A 16173-nucleotide genomic window follows, 5' to 3' on the forward strand; every position below is an offset into this window, starting at 1 on the left:
CTGCTAATTAGGAGTATATAATGATCTCTCAAATCATTCTATTAGGTAATAATTTGAGCAAGAAATTTACTAAAAGGTTGCGTTTTTTTTTTTAATGGAAAATGGTTTTGTTAAATATTTCTCTCATAAGATATGTCAAATATTTGATAGAAACATTTTCCTAAATGGATAATTAAAGCAATGCAAAATGGGAGAAATTAACTAGATGGACATTGATAAATGATGAAAGGTGCATATTTTTTAGTACATTTGCATATTAATTCTTGTGTGAGTCGCGAGAGATTACATGGTTTTTGAAGTGAAATATACTCATTATGTGTAGGAACGAGTTTGGATGATAAATGATCAAAAGATGACAATTCGACACAAAAAGAAGAGATGGAAAGAATTGGGAGCTTGTCCAATTTCGTGCGTGGCACGAAAACGGACACGAAAAAGGAGAAAAATGAAGGCACAAAACAACGAAGCAAAGCGAAGGCACGGATCGCTTCGCGAACTGAAAAATTGCAAAAGCAGAGTCCGCGTCCAAGTTCACGCGCAGCACGAAAGTTGACGCGCCCTCCAGCTCTCCTATCCGAAGTTAGATTGAAAACTTCCGCCCCTCATTAACCTAGGTCATATAAATACATCCTAAAACACCTCTTTGAAGGGAGAGAAGACTTTAGGGAGGCAAGAACACGCTAGGAGCAAGAAGGAGAAGGATTCAACTTCACGTTTTTCCCTCTTTCTTCCTCTATTTCCATTATTGGTTATGAATTCTAGTATTGTAGTTTTGCATACTATTATGAATAGCTAATTTGTTATCTAGGGTTTTGATGGAACCTTTTGGAGAATAAATTCTTGTTAAGTTTGAATGTAATTTAGCCTTTGAATTTCTTTACTTTTTATCTACGAGATTATTTCTGTTGATTGAATGACCATCAATTGACTATGCCTACTTATTATGTATTGCTTGGAAAAGGGTACATATTTAGGTAGTTGTTGAACAACATCAATCCTAACGTATGTGAGGAATCAATACGGAGGGTTTAAAGGTGAGATTAGGAATAACGAAGCCTTGGTGCGATCTTAGTGAGCGGTGCAATAGTGCCAGCTAGCGTAGTTCGGAAGAATATGTATAGTAAGTTGTGGTAGTTGCTCGGAAGAGAATTACGACACCCGAAGTACTCACGATCAGTAGAGAATACTTAGGCGAAATTATAGAAGACGCAGCGAAAAGGATTCCGACAATTGGGGAAATCATAACTCTAGACCTCCTTAATCTTGTCTCCAATCCTTATTCTTGTTAATTAATAATTTTACTGCTTTTTAGATTTGTTAGTTACTTAGATAAAAATAAATATTATAATCTTTATAATTAGGAAATTGTTTGGACTTGTGTTTCTTAGCGATATTGAAAAACTGTAGCTAAGTCTTAGTTCTCTGTGGGATTCGACTCCGGACTTTTAAACTGGATTATATTTGCAACGACCGCTTAATCCTTTTTATAAGGCATAGTTGGGCGTGATCAAACATAAGTTAATTTTCCCCAATATTATCCCGTCTCTTTTTCAATTTTACTTGTTTAATTTTAATCAATATCTAAGGATTTGTCAATCTTTAATACTCAAAATGGTCGTCGAAATGGTACCTCCACGCATCCATCTCAGCATTATAGTATTTGTATTAAGGTATTTACCAATAATAAGACACCAAACACTAAGAAATGTGAGAGATAATAACGTAAAGCACATTTTACGAAAAATAATTTCTATTGTTTGCATCATGCTCCAAAATCATCGCTTATGAAACTGTGACTAAGAGCCTGTTCGACCAAGCTTCGGGGATTAAAAGTATTTTTAAAAAAATTTAAGGTGTTTGGCCAAGACGGAGAAGTACTTTTGTCCAGAAGCAGAAGCAGTTTTTCTGCTTTTGGAAGAAGCAGAAAATTCTAGGTTCTTCCAAGAAGCAGAAGCAGAAGCAGAAGCAGAAAATTAATTAATTTAAGACAAAACTATCACCATAGATTTATATTTTCCAAATTATCCCTTATTGATTTAAGTCTTTTCTTTTCTTTTTTGTTTCTGGTTTCTACCATTCTTTTAAAACTAGAGATATCATATAGATGAATATATTGTAACTTTCCAAATTCTTTTTTGACTTTTCTTGTTTTTTACTATTTTCTTTGTGTAATGTCTGGTAACTTTCCAAATTATCTTCTTCTTTTTTCACACTAAAGCAAATTATCTACATCCTTCTTTGGATTGTCAATTCTCTTCCTATAAATAATCATTTATAATTTCTTCTATTATAGGCTATTAAATTTTAAAATAGTTGTCAAATCTAATTACTGAAAATTACCTACAAATAGGTAATAAATTTATAATTGCATCACATAATCTATATATTATTAAAAGAAGAAGAAAAAATCTCCACATTAAACCAAGTGACAGTCTCACGATAGGTCACTTGGCAATTTAGGACAAAGTAGTTAGGTTAGGTAATAATTAGTTTTTTTGGTATTTAAATTTTAAAAAAATTTAAATTATGTATTATGTGTTGTTAATAATTAGTTACTCTTTCTGAATTTGAATTTGAATTTAAACATACTAACTATTTTTTGTTTTACGAAAACAATAACTTTTTAAATATTTAATTTCTGTTTTAATGCCATCTTTTCAAGATTAGCACGCAGAATCATCTTGTTACAACTACCATGGCTATACATAATTTCATCTGACGACATTCTTCTAGCGATAAAGAGTTCAACTATTATACTAATAAAGACATTACTGCAGAGATCGAGGAAGGAGATGGGCCTTCTGGTATTCCTTTAGAAATGCAAGACATGTCTATACTAATATGAAGGCGTTCTGTGATATATAGTAATTTATGGAATAGACTTCTTTCACTACAAAAAAAAACTGAAATTAGCTACGAACGTCGTCGCTAATCTGTCGCTAAAATGCTCGTAGCTAGCAGAATTTCTTGATAATCCGTTGCTAATCCATCGCTAAATAAGATTAGCGATGAATTTTTTTTTTTAGCTACAGAATTTGTCCGTCGCTAAAACCTAATTTTTTAGTAGTGAATTCATACTGAATAATGACAATAAGTAATTATAATAGATAATATTATATGCTTTGGTATAACTATATATGTTATATTGATTTAAATCTTTAATATGTCTGTTTACTTTATGTTTTATATTTTAATTTAATAAAAAAAAGTCTCTTACGATAAATATATAAGTTCATTTTCTCTTTAAAATAATTATAAGACCTTGATACTATCCTTTTTGGTAAGTTGACACTTAAAAGCACTTTTTAGAAAGATTGGCCAAACACAATTTGTTACTAAATGTTGCAAAAAGTACTTCTTAAATGAATTGGCCAAACATAAACTATTTTTTTTTAAAAGTACTTCTGAAAAAAGTACTTTTCAAAATAAGCAGTTTTTGGCAGCTTGGCCAAACGGGCTCTAAGTCGAGTACGTAAGCAATAAATGAACTAAGTAGTATATATAGTCATGGATGAATTTATGGGGGAGATTATGAGACAAGTGAACCATGATCTCAGCTCAAAATTAGATATCTTATATTCATTTTTAAAATTTGTATAATATTAACTGTTGATATTCATGCCCCAAAAAGGTTGAATGGTGCACTTGATTAAAGGTCGAGTTATTTACTAAGAGGAATAGGGATCAAGTCACATTTAATATATTTTTTCATTTTTTAGAAGTGTACCCATGTACTGAAAATTCTAGATCCGCCTCTGTATATAGTACTATCTATTATTAATTTTTGTGCACATCAATGAGTTGTTAATCCTTCAGAAAACAAATACTTAGTGAAATAACTTATGCATTCTGAAATTATATAGGAAACCTGAATTAAATTACGAAGAATCGAAGAAAAATTTGTAACGACCCGGCCGGTCGTTTTGAACTCTAGCGTGTCGTTCGGCGGTTTGAGGCTGTGAGTAGCTTCACTTCATATTTTATGACTTATACGTGTGGTCGAAATTGAATTTTGGCAAGTTCGAAATTGATTTGGAAAGAAAAGTCTCAATTCGGAAGCTTTAAGTTGGAAGAGTTGACTAAGGTTTGACTTTCGAGTAAATGACCTCGGAATCGGGATTTGAAGGTTCCAATAGGATCGTATGATGATTTCGGACTTGTGCGTATGTTCGGGGTAAGTATCGGGTAGTCCGGGAGCATGTAACGACTCACCGGTCGTTTCTAGAGTTATAGCCATAATCCCCTATTTTCTGCTTCCCCCATATCTATTTTTTGCTATTGTAACTTGCCAGGAGGTTTCGTTTTGGTCTTTTTAGTGTTTTGGGATACTTAGTCCCTAAACGGAAGCTTAAGTCTTAGGATTTGAACCGTAGTCGGAACTGTATGAAGACGACTCCAGAATGAAGTTCCGTCGATTCCGTCAGCTCCGTTGGATGATTTTGGGCTTAAGGGAGGGTCCGAATTATGTTTTGGAGGTCTGTAGCCGATTTAGGCTTGAAATGGCGAAAGTCGAATTTTTGAAGATTTGGGCCGGTAGTGGAATTTTTTATATCGGGGTCGGATTCCGTTTCCAAAAGTAAAAGCAAGTCTGTAATGTTGAATATGACTAGTGTGCAAAATTTAGGATCAATCGAACGTGGTTTGATAGGTTTCGGCATCGGTTGTAGAAATTTGAAGTTTCAAGTTTATTAAGTTTGGATTGGAGGGTGATTCATGATTTTAGCGTTGTTTGATGTGGTTTGAGGGCTCGATTGAGTTCGTAGGGTGATTTAGGACTTGTTGGTATGTTTGGTTGAGATCCCGGGGGCCTCGGGTGAATTCCGGATGGTTAACGGATCAAGTTGAGTTTGGGAGAAATGGCTAAAGTGTGCCGCATCTGGTGTAAACGCACCTGCGCAAGTTTGACAGCAGGTGCGAGCTCGTAGATGCGAGCCAAAGGGCACATGTGCGGATTAGAAGGAAAAGGTCAGAGGTCGTAGGTGCGAGAGAAGGACCGCAGAAACGGAGTCGCTTCTGCAAAAGCTGGAGCGCAAAAGCGGAGGTAATCACAGAAGCGAACATGTATCCATAGGAGCGGGAGCGTAGATGCGGCGCATCTCGCGAAGATGCGGCGCATCTCGGGCAGATGCAGAATCTTGGACTTAACTGAAGTCCGCACCTGCGATGGTTTTTCCGCAAGTGCGGAACCGCAGATGCGGTTATCCCCTCGGTGAAGCGAAATTGCTGGGCAGAAAAAGGGCCAAGTCGAGGGTTTTATCCCATTTTCAATTTTGGGACTTTGAGAGCTCAGATTAAGGTGATAATTCAAGGGTTTTCCAGAGAGAACTTTGGGGTAACAATTCTTAACTCCTTTATGGTTATATTCCGCACTAATCAATGGTTGATTTCATTATTTAATTAGGGATTTGAATTGGAAATTTAGGAAAAAATGGTAGAAACTTCATAGACTAAGTTTTTGAGATTTGCAAGGCGATTTGAGCCTGATTTGAAAAATTCTTGTATGGTTGGACTCATGAGTAAACGGGTAACCGTATTTTTTGACTTTTATCCGATTTCGAGACGTGGGCCCGGGGAGACCTTTTAGGGCGATTTTTCAATTTCTCTCTTTAGCTTGATTTCATTAGCTAGATTAGTTTCTTTTAGTTATATTTATGATATGTTATTGATTCCGGCTAGATTTGGGCCATTCGGAGTCGGATATTTTTGGAAAGAGCATTGCTACGGATTAATTTGAGCTTGGTTCGAGGTTACTGGCTTGCCTAACCTTGTGTGGGGGAACTCCCCTTAGGATTTGGTACTGTTTTTATATGTGAGCACCGTGTACGTGATGTGTCGAGTGCGTACACGGGCTATTTGTTGTAAAACTCCGTATTCACTAAGTAATAACCCGTTTCACTTTATTTGAGCTACCCTAGCATATGTAATTATCCTGTTTAGTTTAGAATAACTTGTCTACGTGTCTTAATTGCATATCTGAACTCTGTGCAGCATGCTTAGTGAATTCCCTGCTTCTTTCTTGACTTGTACTTAGTCTAAATTGTAGGATTTTGTGCTTTAGCTGTTATTACTATTGTTTGAACTGTGTATTTACTTTTTGGGACTACGAAATGGTATTCTGGGAGATCCCCTTGCATAATTACTTTTGGGACTACGGAACGGTATTCCGGGAGATCCCCCTGCATATTTACTTTGAGACTACGGAACGGTATTCCGGGAGATCCCCCTGTCTTGCATATTCACTTTGGGACTACGGAATGGTTTTCTGGGAAATCCCCTGTACATTTACGTTTGGGACTACGAGACGGTATCTCGGGAGATCCCCTGTTGTTATCTCTGTGTACTGAGCTGTTACCTTTCTACGAATTCATTCTTGTTGAATTTCGGTCTTTATTTTACTGCGATATATCATTCTGTCTTGTTTTACTATATATATACCAGTAGGGGCCTGACCTGACCTCGTCACTACTCGACCGAGGTTAGGTTTGGCACTTACTGGGTACCATTGTGGTGTACTCATGCCTTTTCCTGCACATGTTTTTCGTGTGCGGATCTAGGTACCTCCTACCATCCTCGAGTTTAGTTTTGCATAGTCGCTGCCATTCCAGACTCTTCAAGGTACATCTGCCCGCATCCACAGACATTGGAGTCCCCTTCTATCCCTTCTGATGTTGCTTCCCTTTTATTTATTCTAGTATAGATGTATAGAACAGTTGACAAAGATCTTAGAAGCTTGTGACTTACGGTGTTCCGGGTCTTGGGAGAGTTTGTGTATATTTCGGGAGTTGTTAATCGTATATGCCGAGCGGCATCTCTAACGTTTATTTAAATTATCTATTACTGCTAGTTGTTAAATATTAAGTTTTCATTTCTTTTCCGCAAAAGTTGGTATCAGAGCTCTAGGTTTAGATGCACAGATGCGGCACATCTCGCACATATGTGGAATCTTGGACTTAAGTGAAGTCCGCACCTGCGATGGTTTTTCCGCAGGTGCGGAACCGCAGATGCGGTTATCCCCCTCGCAGAAGCAAAATTGCTGGGCAGAAAAAGGGCTAAGCCGAGGGATTTATCCCATTTTCAATTTTGGGACTTTGAGAGCTCAGATTAAGGCGATAATTCAAGGATTTTTCAGAGAGAACTTTGGGGTAACGATTCTTAACTCCTTTATGGTTATATTCCACTAATCTATGATTGATTTCATCATTTAATTAGGGATCTGAATTGGAAATTTGGGGGAAAATGGTGGAAACTTCATAGACTAAGTTTTTGAGATTTGGAAGGCGATTTGAGGTATGATTTGAGAAATTCTTGTATGGTTGGACTCGTGAGTGAATGTGTGTTTGTATTTTGTGACTTTTATCCGATTCCGAGACGTGGTCCCAGGGAGATTTTTTTTAGGGCGATTTTTCAATTTCTTGCTTTAGCTTTGATTTGATTAGCTAGATTAGTTTCTTGTAATTATATTTATGATATGTAATCGATTTTGGCTATATTTGGGCCATTTGGAATCGGATATTCATGGAAAGAGCATTGTTACAGATTGATTTGAGCTTGGTTCGAGGTAAGTGGCTTGGATAACCTTGTGTGGGGGAACTCCCCTTAGGATTTTGTGCTGTTTTGATATGTGAGCGACGCGTACGTGAAGTGACGAGCGCGTACACGGGCTATTTGTTGAAAAACTCTGTTTTCACTAAGTAATAACCAGTTTCGCTTTATTTGAGCTACACTAGCATATGTAATTATCCTGTTTAGTTTAGAATAGCATGTCTACGTGTCTTAATTGCCTATCTGAACTCTATGCAGCATGCTTAGTGAATTCTCTGCTTCTTTCTTGACCTGTACTTAGTCTGAATTGTAGGATTTCGTGCTGTAGCTGTTATTTGTATTGTTTAAAACTTTTTGGGACTACGGAACGATATTCCGAGAGATCCCCCTACATGTATACTTTTGGGACTACGGAATGGTATTCCGGGAGATCCCGTTGCATATTTACTTTGGGACTATGGAACAGTATTTCGGGAGATCCCCCTGTCTTGCATATTTACTTTGGGACTACGGAACGGTATTCTGGGAGATCCCCCTATACATTTACGTTTGGGACTACGAGACGATATCTCACCCGGTTGTTATCTCTATGTACTGAGGTGTTACCTTTCTACGAATTTATTCTTGTTACAATTCGGTCTTTATTTTACCGTGATATTTCATTGTGTCTTATTTTATTATATATGTACCAGTAGGGCCCTGAGCTGACCTCGTAACTACTCGACCGAGGCTAGGCTTGGCACTTACTGGGTACCGTTGTGATGTACTCATGCTCTTTCCTGCACATGTTTTTCGTGTGCAGATCCAGACACCTCCTACCATTCTCAAGTTTAGTTTTGCACAATCGCTGCCATTTCGGAGACTTCAAGGTACATCCGCTCGCGTCCCCAGACCTCGGAGTCCCCTTCTGATGTTACTTCCCTTTTATTTATTCTAGTATAAATGTATAGAACAGTTGACAAATATCTTAGTAACTTGTGACTTACGGTGTTCCGGGTCTTGGGAGAGTTTGTGTATGTTTCGGGAACTGTTTATCGTATATGCCGAGCGGCATCTCTAACGTTTATCTAAATTATCTGTTACTGCTAATTGTTAACTTTTAGTTTTCATTTCTTTTGCGCAAATGTTAGGCATACCTAGTCGTAGAGACTAAGTGTCGTCATGACAATTCACGGAGGGAGAATTTGGGTCGTGAAAAGTTGGTATTAGAGCTCTAGGTTTAGATGCGCAGATGCGGCACATCCCGCGCATATGAGGAATCTTGGGCTTAAGTGAAGTCCGCACCTGCGATGGTTTTTCTGCAGGTGTGGAGCCGCAGATGCGGTTATCCCCTCACAGAAGCGAAATTGCTGGGCAGAAAAAGGGCCAAGCCGAGGGATTTATCCCTTTTTCAATTTTGGGACTTTGAGAGCTCGGAATAAGTCGATAATTCATGGATTTTATAGAGATAACTTTGGGGTTGTCACACCTCCTTTTTCACTACACCCCCCGGAAAGGGTATAATAAAGGGAGTTTTTCCAATTAAAGGACAATCGAAACGGGATTCATTTTATTAAAAGATTCAGAGTCGCCACTTGGGAGATTTATGGTGTCCCAAGTCACCGGTTCAAATCCCGAATCGAGGAAAAGATTAACTCTGTATTACAGTCTGCGAACCAGAAATCCGGGTAAGGAATTCTGTTAACCCGGGAGAAGGTGTTAGGCATTCCCGAGTTCCGTGGTTCTAGCACGGTCGCTCAACTGTTATAACTGGCATAATTATCTGATTTTAAAACATTTTGAACCTATGTGCAATTTTAACTTTTAACCACTTTTATTTAATTAATTTTTTAAGAAAGATTGCAACGCTATTTAAAATATGTTTCGGCCCACGTCACATAAATGCACTCGCAGCCCATAACACATTTTATCTAACGTTGAGATTTGGATTTGGGTCACATAAATGTGCACCCGAGTTTAGGAACGTAAAATATTAAATAACGCGCCTAAAAGCAACTACGCGTTGTTGACTTTGCGAGGGCCATAGAAATTCCGCTAAATGGCACGCCTCGAATTCTAAGGATCAAAGGATTGTACTCAACTAAAGCAAACTGCGAGATTTCAATATTAATATTTTAGGCTAGTTTTGAGTTTTTATTTTTATCAATTCAACTTGTGGCATTCCATTCTGTATTAAAATTTGCAATCACTCGTTTGAAAAAGTATGAAGTTAACCTTTTGATAAACATCCCAATCAAAGGAGTTGAAGTACTAGGAGTATATGGAAATGTCAGCGTTGGCCAAGTATGACCAAATTTATTCAGAAAGACTTTGTGCTTGGAATACAAAACATTCATGGAAAAATAAAATAACAACAGAAGTAGCGACATGATAGATTTAGTAAAATAAATTAGTGGTGTTGATGAAACTATATACAACAACCTACCTACAGCAATCTTTTTATTCAACCACAACGATGCCTGCTTTCAATTAAGAGCATAACATACTCTTCTTCACTTTATCAAAAACCATCAGCACATGAACATCAACTGCTATTCACGATTGTTCACGTAAAATGAGCAAGATAACAAAAAAATTTAGTAGAGAATTAACACCTCAATGACATATGCTTAAATAAGCCAAATATGTATTAACAGTGAACAATCAGAAGGAACCAACACAACATGGTTTGAATTCATTAGGAAAAATCTAAGAAACACAAAGTGAGTATAGAAGATTTAAGCACATATACAGCAGATCTTCATCTATATGTCCGATAATAATCAAGTAAAGTATCACATACCCAATCGCAAGACAATAACACCAGAATCAATCTGAACGCGTACAGACCTGACCGGAGACCAAGCCGGAATCTCGAACGGAACTGAAACGCACTCGATTTCAAGAAAATGCTGCTTTATGAGTGCTCGTGGCTATGACTGCTTCCTATTGTATCTCTGTGTGTGTGTTAGATTGAATGGCTGCTTAAGCCTTGAAATCTAAGGAGAAGAAATCAGCTCTAGGTTAGGTCTCCTAGAATGAATAGGAACGGTCGATCTCCTGGGGCTCTAGCGTCTGTTCATTTTGAAGAAGAAGAAAGAAGCGGTGGGGTCGTGTGAAAGAGATGATCCGGGGGGGTGGGTCTGTATTGTGCGCAGCTTTTCAGCTTTTTCTTCAGCGTTCTTTTTTGTTGTATAGGGTGTTTGTATATTTAGGTTTTAGGTACTATTATATAGGGGTAGGGATTAGGTTAGGGGTATGGGCATAGGGATTATGGGATAGGAAATTGGGCCAAAGACTAAAAAAATGGACTACACTATTTATAAAGATGAGAAAAACTAACCTAAAACTAATTCCTCCTTCTAAAATTATGTACAATTATAATATAAAAATATAAAACTAATTTTAATTAATTGAACTAAACTATAAAACATAAAACTATTTTTTGTGTTTTCAAGATTACATAAAAATAAAGATTAGGTACTATTTTTGTATATTTTTTATTTAAATTTACCAAAGATACGTAAGCTAAAATATTTTTTTTTTGTAATTTTTATTTTGTGACGAAATAAAGTAAAAGAGTCAAAATTAGTTGAAATAGCTATATTCAGCCTAAACTAAATATTTACATGCTATGCTGGGTGAAATTTCGGGGAGGGTCAAAAATCACATGTCTACAGCTGCACTCTTTGACTGGAAACGCGAAGAGTTTTCCGACAAAGAATGACTAGACAGGTTTTTGACCCGACCCTTATTTAGTGAGACCAAAACTAAGAGGAGGGAGAATGTGACCGAGCCCTGGTATCTGAGCTGCCTACATATCCTCAAGCCACGTGTAGTTCAGAAGTGAATGAGGTGATGGAGTACCGAGGTGGAGAGCCGGTCGAGGTGCCGTTCCGCTGAGGTTCCGGTCTGCGGTCCCGTTATTACATCAAAATCAAAAATGAAAAAGACTAACTAAGCCTATCAGCTACGAGTTACAAGATTCCTATCTATGAGTCTTCTGAAGCTTGATCTTGAGTCTTGGTTGGTTCTTCATGCGGACCCTGATCTGAATCTTGATGCTTGTTAGCTGCAGGTATTGGTTCAATCTTCTTCAGCTTTTCAAACCAAGACGGGACATGCAGAGCTTGTGACCTCAGCCGTGTCTTGAGCAGCTCACATCTTTCATCAATTTCTGCATTTTGAATTCACTTCTTTTTCTTTATTCTGGATTGAGACTCATTCTTTTGGTCATCTCGAACCCTGTGTCTCGAGGTAAAACCTGCTCAGACACCAAAAACAAACAAACGAAAGAAATTTTCTGCCCCAGTTTTCACTAGGAAAATTTCGTGAGTTATTTGTAACAAAAATCTAAACTATTTTCTTTTTCCTTTTTTTTTAATTTTTAAAAGTGATAAAATAAGGATTGTGTATCTTTAGGAGGAAAGATTAGGGAATGGAGCCCTATATCTAGAATTCTCAACTAGGGAATAGAGGCCCTATGTTGGCAAAAAAGGCGACTAGGGAATGGAGGCCCTATGTCTAAAAATCTCAACTCAGGGATTGGAGCCCTAATGTTGGCAAAAAAGGCGGCTAGGGAATGGAGGCCCTATGTCTAAAAATTTCAACTTAGGGATTGGAGCCCTAATGTTGACAAAAAAGGCGACTGGAGAATGGAGGCCCCATGTCTAAAAATCTCAACTAGGGATTGGAGCCCTATGTTGGAAAAATGAGACTGCTAAATTGTGTACCTATGCTAAAATGAATCAAGAAGGATTTTTCTTTGAGAAAATCATTCTTTTAAACAAATTGCCCCAACGCCTCTTTTTTTTTTTTCAAATTATCCTAGGAGAAAATTCGTCATACTAGGTTTTCTAGATTTTGATCCTAGGAGAAAGTTCATCAGACTAGGTCCTTTTTTTTTGCATCCTAGGAGAAAGATTCATCGGACTAAGATTTGATCCTAGGAGAAAGTTCATCAGACTAGGTCTTCTATCTTAGGAGAAAAATTCATCAGACTAAGATGTTTATCCTAGGAGAAAATTCATCAGACTAGGTTTTCTATCTTAGGAGAAAGATTCATCAGACTAAGATGTTTATCCTAGGAGAAAGTTCATCAGACTAGGTCTTCTATCTTAGGAGAAAAATTCATCAGACTAAGATTTCGATCCTAGGAGAAAGTTCATCAGACTAGGTCTTTTTATGGTATCTTAGGAGAAATATTCATCAGACTAAGATTTCTTTCCTAGGAGAAAGTTCATCAGACTAGGTCTTCTATCTTAGGAGAAATATTCATCAGACTAAGATTTTGATCCTAGGAGAAAATTCATCAGACTAGGTTTCCTATCTTAGGAGAAAGATTCATCAGACTAAGATTTCTATCCTAGGAGAAAGTTCATCAGACTAGGTCTTCTATCTTAGGAGAAAGATTCATCAGACTAAGATTTTGATCCTAGGAGAAAGTTCATCAGACTAGGATTTTTTAATGGGAGAAAATCCATCAGAATAGGACTTTTTATCCTAGGAGAAAAAATGTGAAGAGCAATGCAAAATTTTATGCACACTAGCAAGACAAATAAAGGCAAAGATTTGAGAAACTTCCCTTTGTCGGCTCTTCTCTTCTTCTTCTTTTCTCCTTTTTTTTTTTTTTGTTTTTTGTTTTTTTTTGAACCGCTTTCCTTGCGCTACTTTGTTCCCGTTTCACACAAAGAAAAATCTGTCAGTTTTGAAAATGGTGGTCGGTTTGTGGCCTTGAGTCTTGAGCAGCTTGGCTTTTGCTCAATCAACTTGAGTCGGTTTCAAGAGACTTTTGCTGTGCATCAACCCTAAATTATTCACACCTAGTACCATTTGTATTTGTGGCTCAATCAACCTTATCCCAACTGGAGATCTTTGCTCAGGTGACCTTTTTTGATATCTTGAATGACTTCCTGCTTTTTGAGCAATTTATCTGTCAAAGAGAATCACCAGTTATCTTTCTTGCGCCAAGTAGACTGACAAGAGTCTTTTGGGGGGAAACCTTTGCATGAATCCTCAAGTCATGTTGACTGTAACAACTGAGTGTGCTGGCCAAATTTACTTTGTGCAACTGAAAAGCTGGTAGCAGATTTTGAAATCTTTTCTCACTTGTTTGACAAGGACTGACTCGGAGTGAAGGACACAATGATGCAAAGAAACAAGTATCAACAAGAAATGCCCCGATCGGGAAGGACATGGGAAGAGTTTTTTTTTCCTTTTCTTTTTTCATTTTTTTTCATTTTTTTATTTTGCGCTAACTAGCCTTAATGATCATGACATGTATTTTGGACTTAACGACCTGATCTATCCAACTAATCCAATCTTCCCTTTTACCATTCTTATGACCTTTGAAGTCGGGCTTGTTCGTGCCAATCCTTTGCATCAGCTTCATGACTCACTTTTGACTAGTGGCGCCCCGAGGGGTTTTCACCAACAAGTCTCTCTCATTTATTCATCTCTGCTTACCGTCGTCTTACAGTGCCCGTGAGGGTTTTCACTAGTAAAACTCTCTCATTTTTCTTTTATTTTCCTTTTTCTTTTGCTTCTTGTGTGAGCAACTTGACAGTGTTCTACGTCGCGTGACAACCGTTGCTCATTGCCTGCTTCTCTTGGCATTTTTGAAGGCATATCGGGAGGTCTTATTGGGAAGGTTTTTGGATAGGGTTGGAAATAAAGGTCGGCATGAAGGCTCAAAGTAGACTAAAAAATGAGGGGTTATGGACTTACAACTCTTGGAATCGACTCTTCAAAAGTGAAATAAAACCTTTGCCCCAGTTTCAACCATTGGGGATTTTTTTCTTGAATTCTTATTTGATTGGACCGAACCGTGAGGCTGCCTACGTATCCTTTAAAGGAATCAGGTCTAACGTAGTTCAAACATTTGACCTAGACTATTTTTCATCTTTCTTTCTGTTTTCTCTTTTTCTCTTTTTTTTCTTTTTCTCTTTTTTTTTTCTTTCAAAACAAATTGCCCCAGCTTCTATTTTCTGGGGGCATGGACCTTTGAATGTTCTTTTCTTCTTCTTTTTAACTTGAACTTTCTGAGAATTGCCCCAGTTTTACTCTTGGGGCATGGACTCTTTTCTTTTTTTTTCCATTATTTTTTCATTTTCATCTTTTATTGGGCTTTTAACTCTAAACTTGATTCCAAAAGAGGGTGGTCAAATAAAATAACACAGGCTCAAAGGGGTGACAAAGGGTATAAAGTGTTTGGGTAGCAGCAAAAGGGCCTCCCAACCTCGAGAACGCCAAACATATTATCCTTTTGCAATCACAACATTGATGAACATGCCTGTCTTCTTGGTGTGTCGTGGTCACAAGACACTTTCCATCCATTAACCTTAATCTTTCCAACAATCTTCAATTGATTCTTCCTCAAACCCGATCTTCACAATGATCCGAAGGTGACTTTTACTCGACCTTAATTCCCAAGTATTTCAACTCTTTATTCATCCTCAAAAGTGCTTCTTTTTTTTTTCAGTTATCCAATTCCAGATTAAATCAGTTTCTAAGATCAGGCCAAAATTTCCGCATGCATGTCATGTTATTAGAACTAGCACGAAAAGAACTAAGAACAGAATGACACAAAAGGACAAACTGAATTTTATTGAATAAGGATGGAAGGGTTTGACGACTAAACAAGCAACCTAAGATCCGAGTTACAAACCTAAAATAACCCGGATAATGAAAATAGCAACAAAACAGACAGACATGACTCATACAAACAGAATAGAAAGATAGAAGGGTTTTACTCAATAAAGCAAATAAAATTTGGATCACAACCCTGAAATAAACCAGATAACAGAAAAAACATCAAAACAAGCTACCAAGATTCCTTCCTAAGTGAGGAGGGAATGTCTTTTTCAATTGATAAGCCTGACATTTAGCCACAAATTTGCTCATCAGAATCACCACAGCCTTCTCCAATTTCAGTCGGCAAGTTCCCGAGAGGATTCTTATACTCCATGTCCATCACACTTATAAATTTGGGATTCTTGAAACCAGGCGGCAAATGGACATCGAGGAACATATATAGATCCTTGAAGGCAATACTCTTCTGACCTGCCAACCCTTGCATGTTTTTTTTCAACCGTCGTTCTAAGCTTTTTACTCTTTGGGTCATTTCTTCCTGTGCCATCTTTCGGGCAGACTTCTCAATATTTCCAGAAAGATCAAACGAGTACGAGTGGTACTCAGGAGAGTGGTACTGCTCTTGCTGTGTAGCAAATTGTGACTCATGACAAGGTTGTCCTTGGCCATTGGCCCATGCTTGACATATTTTGGTCATTTGCTGTTTCAGTATTCTATTTTCCTCAACCACAGTAGACTCTTGTTGAACCCTCTGACCCTGAGTCTTTTGAGCACTTGTAACAGCTTCGATGTCAGTTATCATTTTTCCTTGAATCCTGTGCTGTCTGCTTACCAGAAACCGACCACCTCAAACTTTCTTCACAATTCAAAACAAAAGACATGTTAGAATGGACTCAGTCAGTCCCTATAATTATCAACATTTTTTCACTTTTATTTTTCTTTTTTTTTTCTTTTCTTTTCAATGGTTGATCGAACCTGATGTGGATTGCCTACGTATCATGTGGGAACATGAATCAGATCTTGCGTAGTTCGAGAAGATTAGGAATAAAGGAATAAACTAAA

The sequence above is a fragment of the Nicotiana attenuata genome, chromosome 11 (genome assembly GCF_001879085.1).
Source record: "Nicotiana attenuata strain UT chromosome 11, NIATTr2, whole genome shotgun sequence".
NCBI lineage: Eukaryota > Viridiplantae > Streptophyta > Magnoliopsida > Solanales > Solanaceae > Nicotiana > Nicotiana attenuata.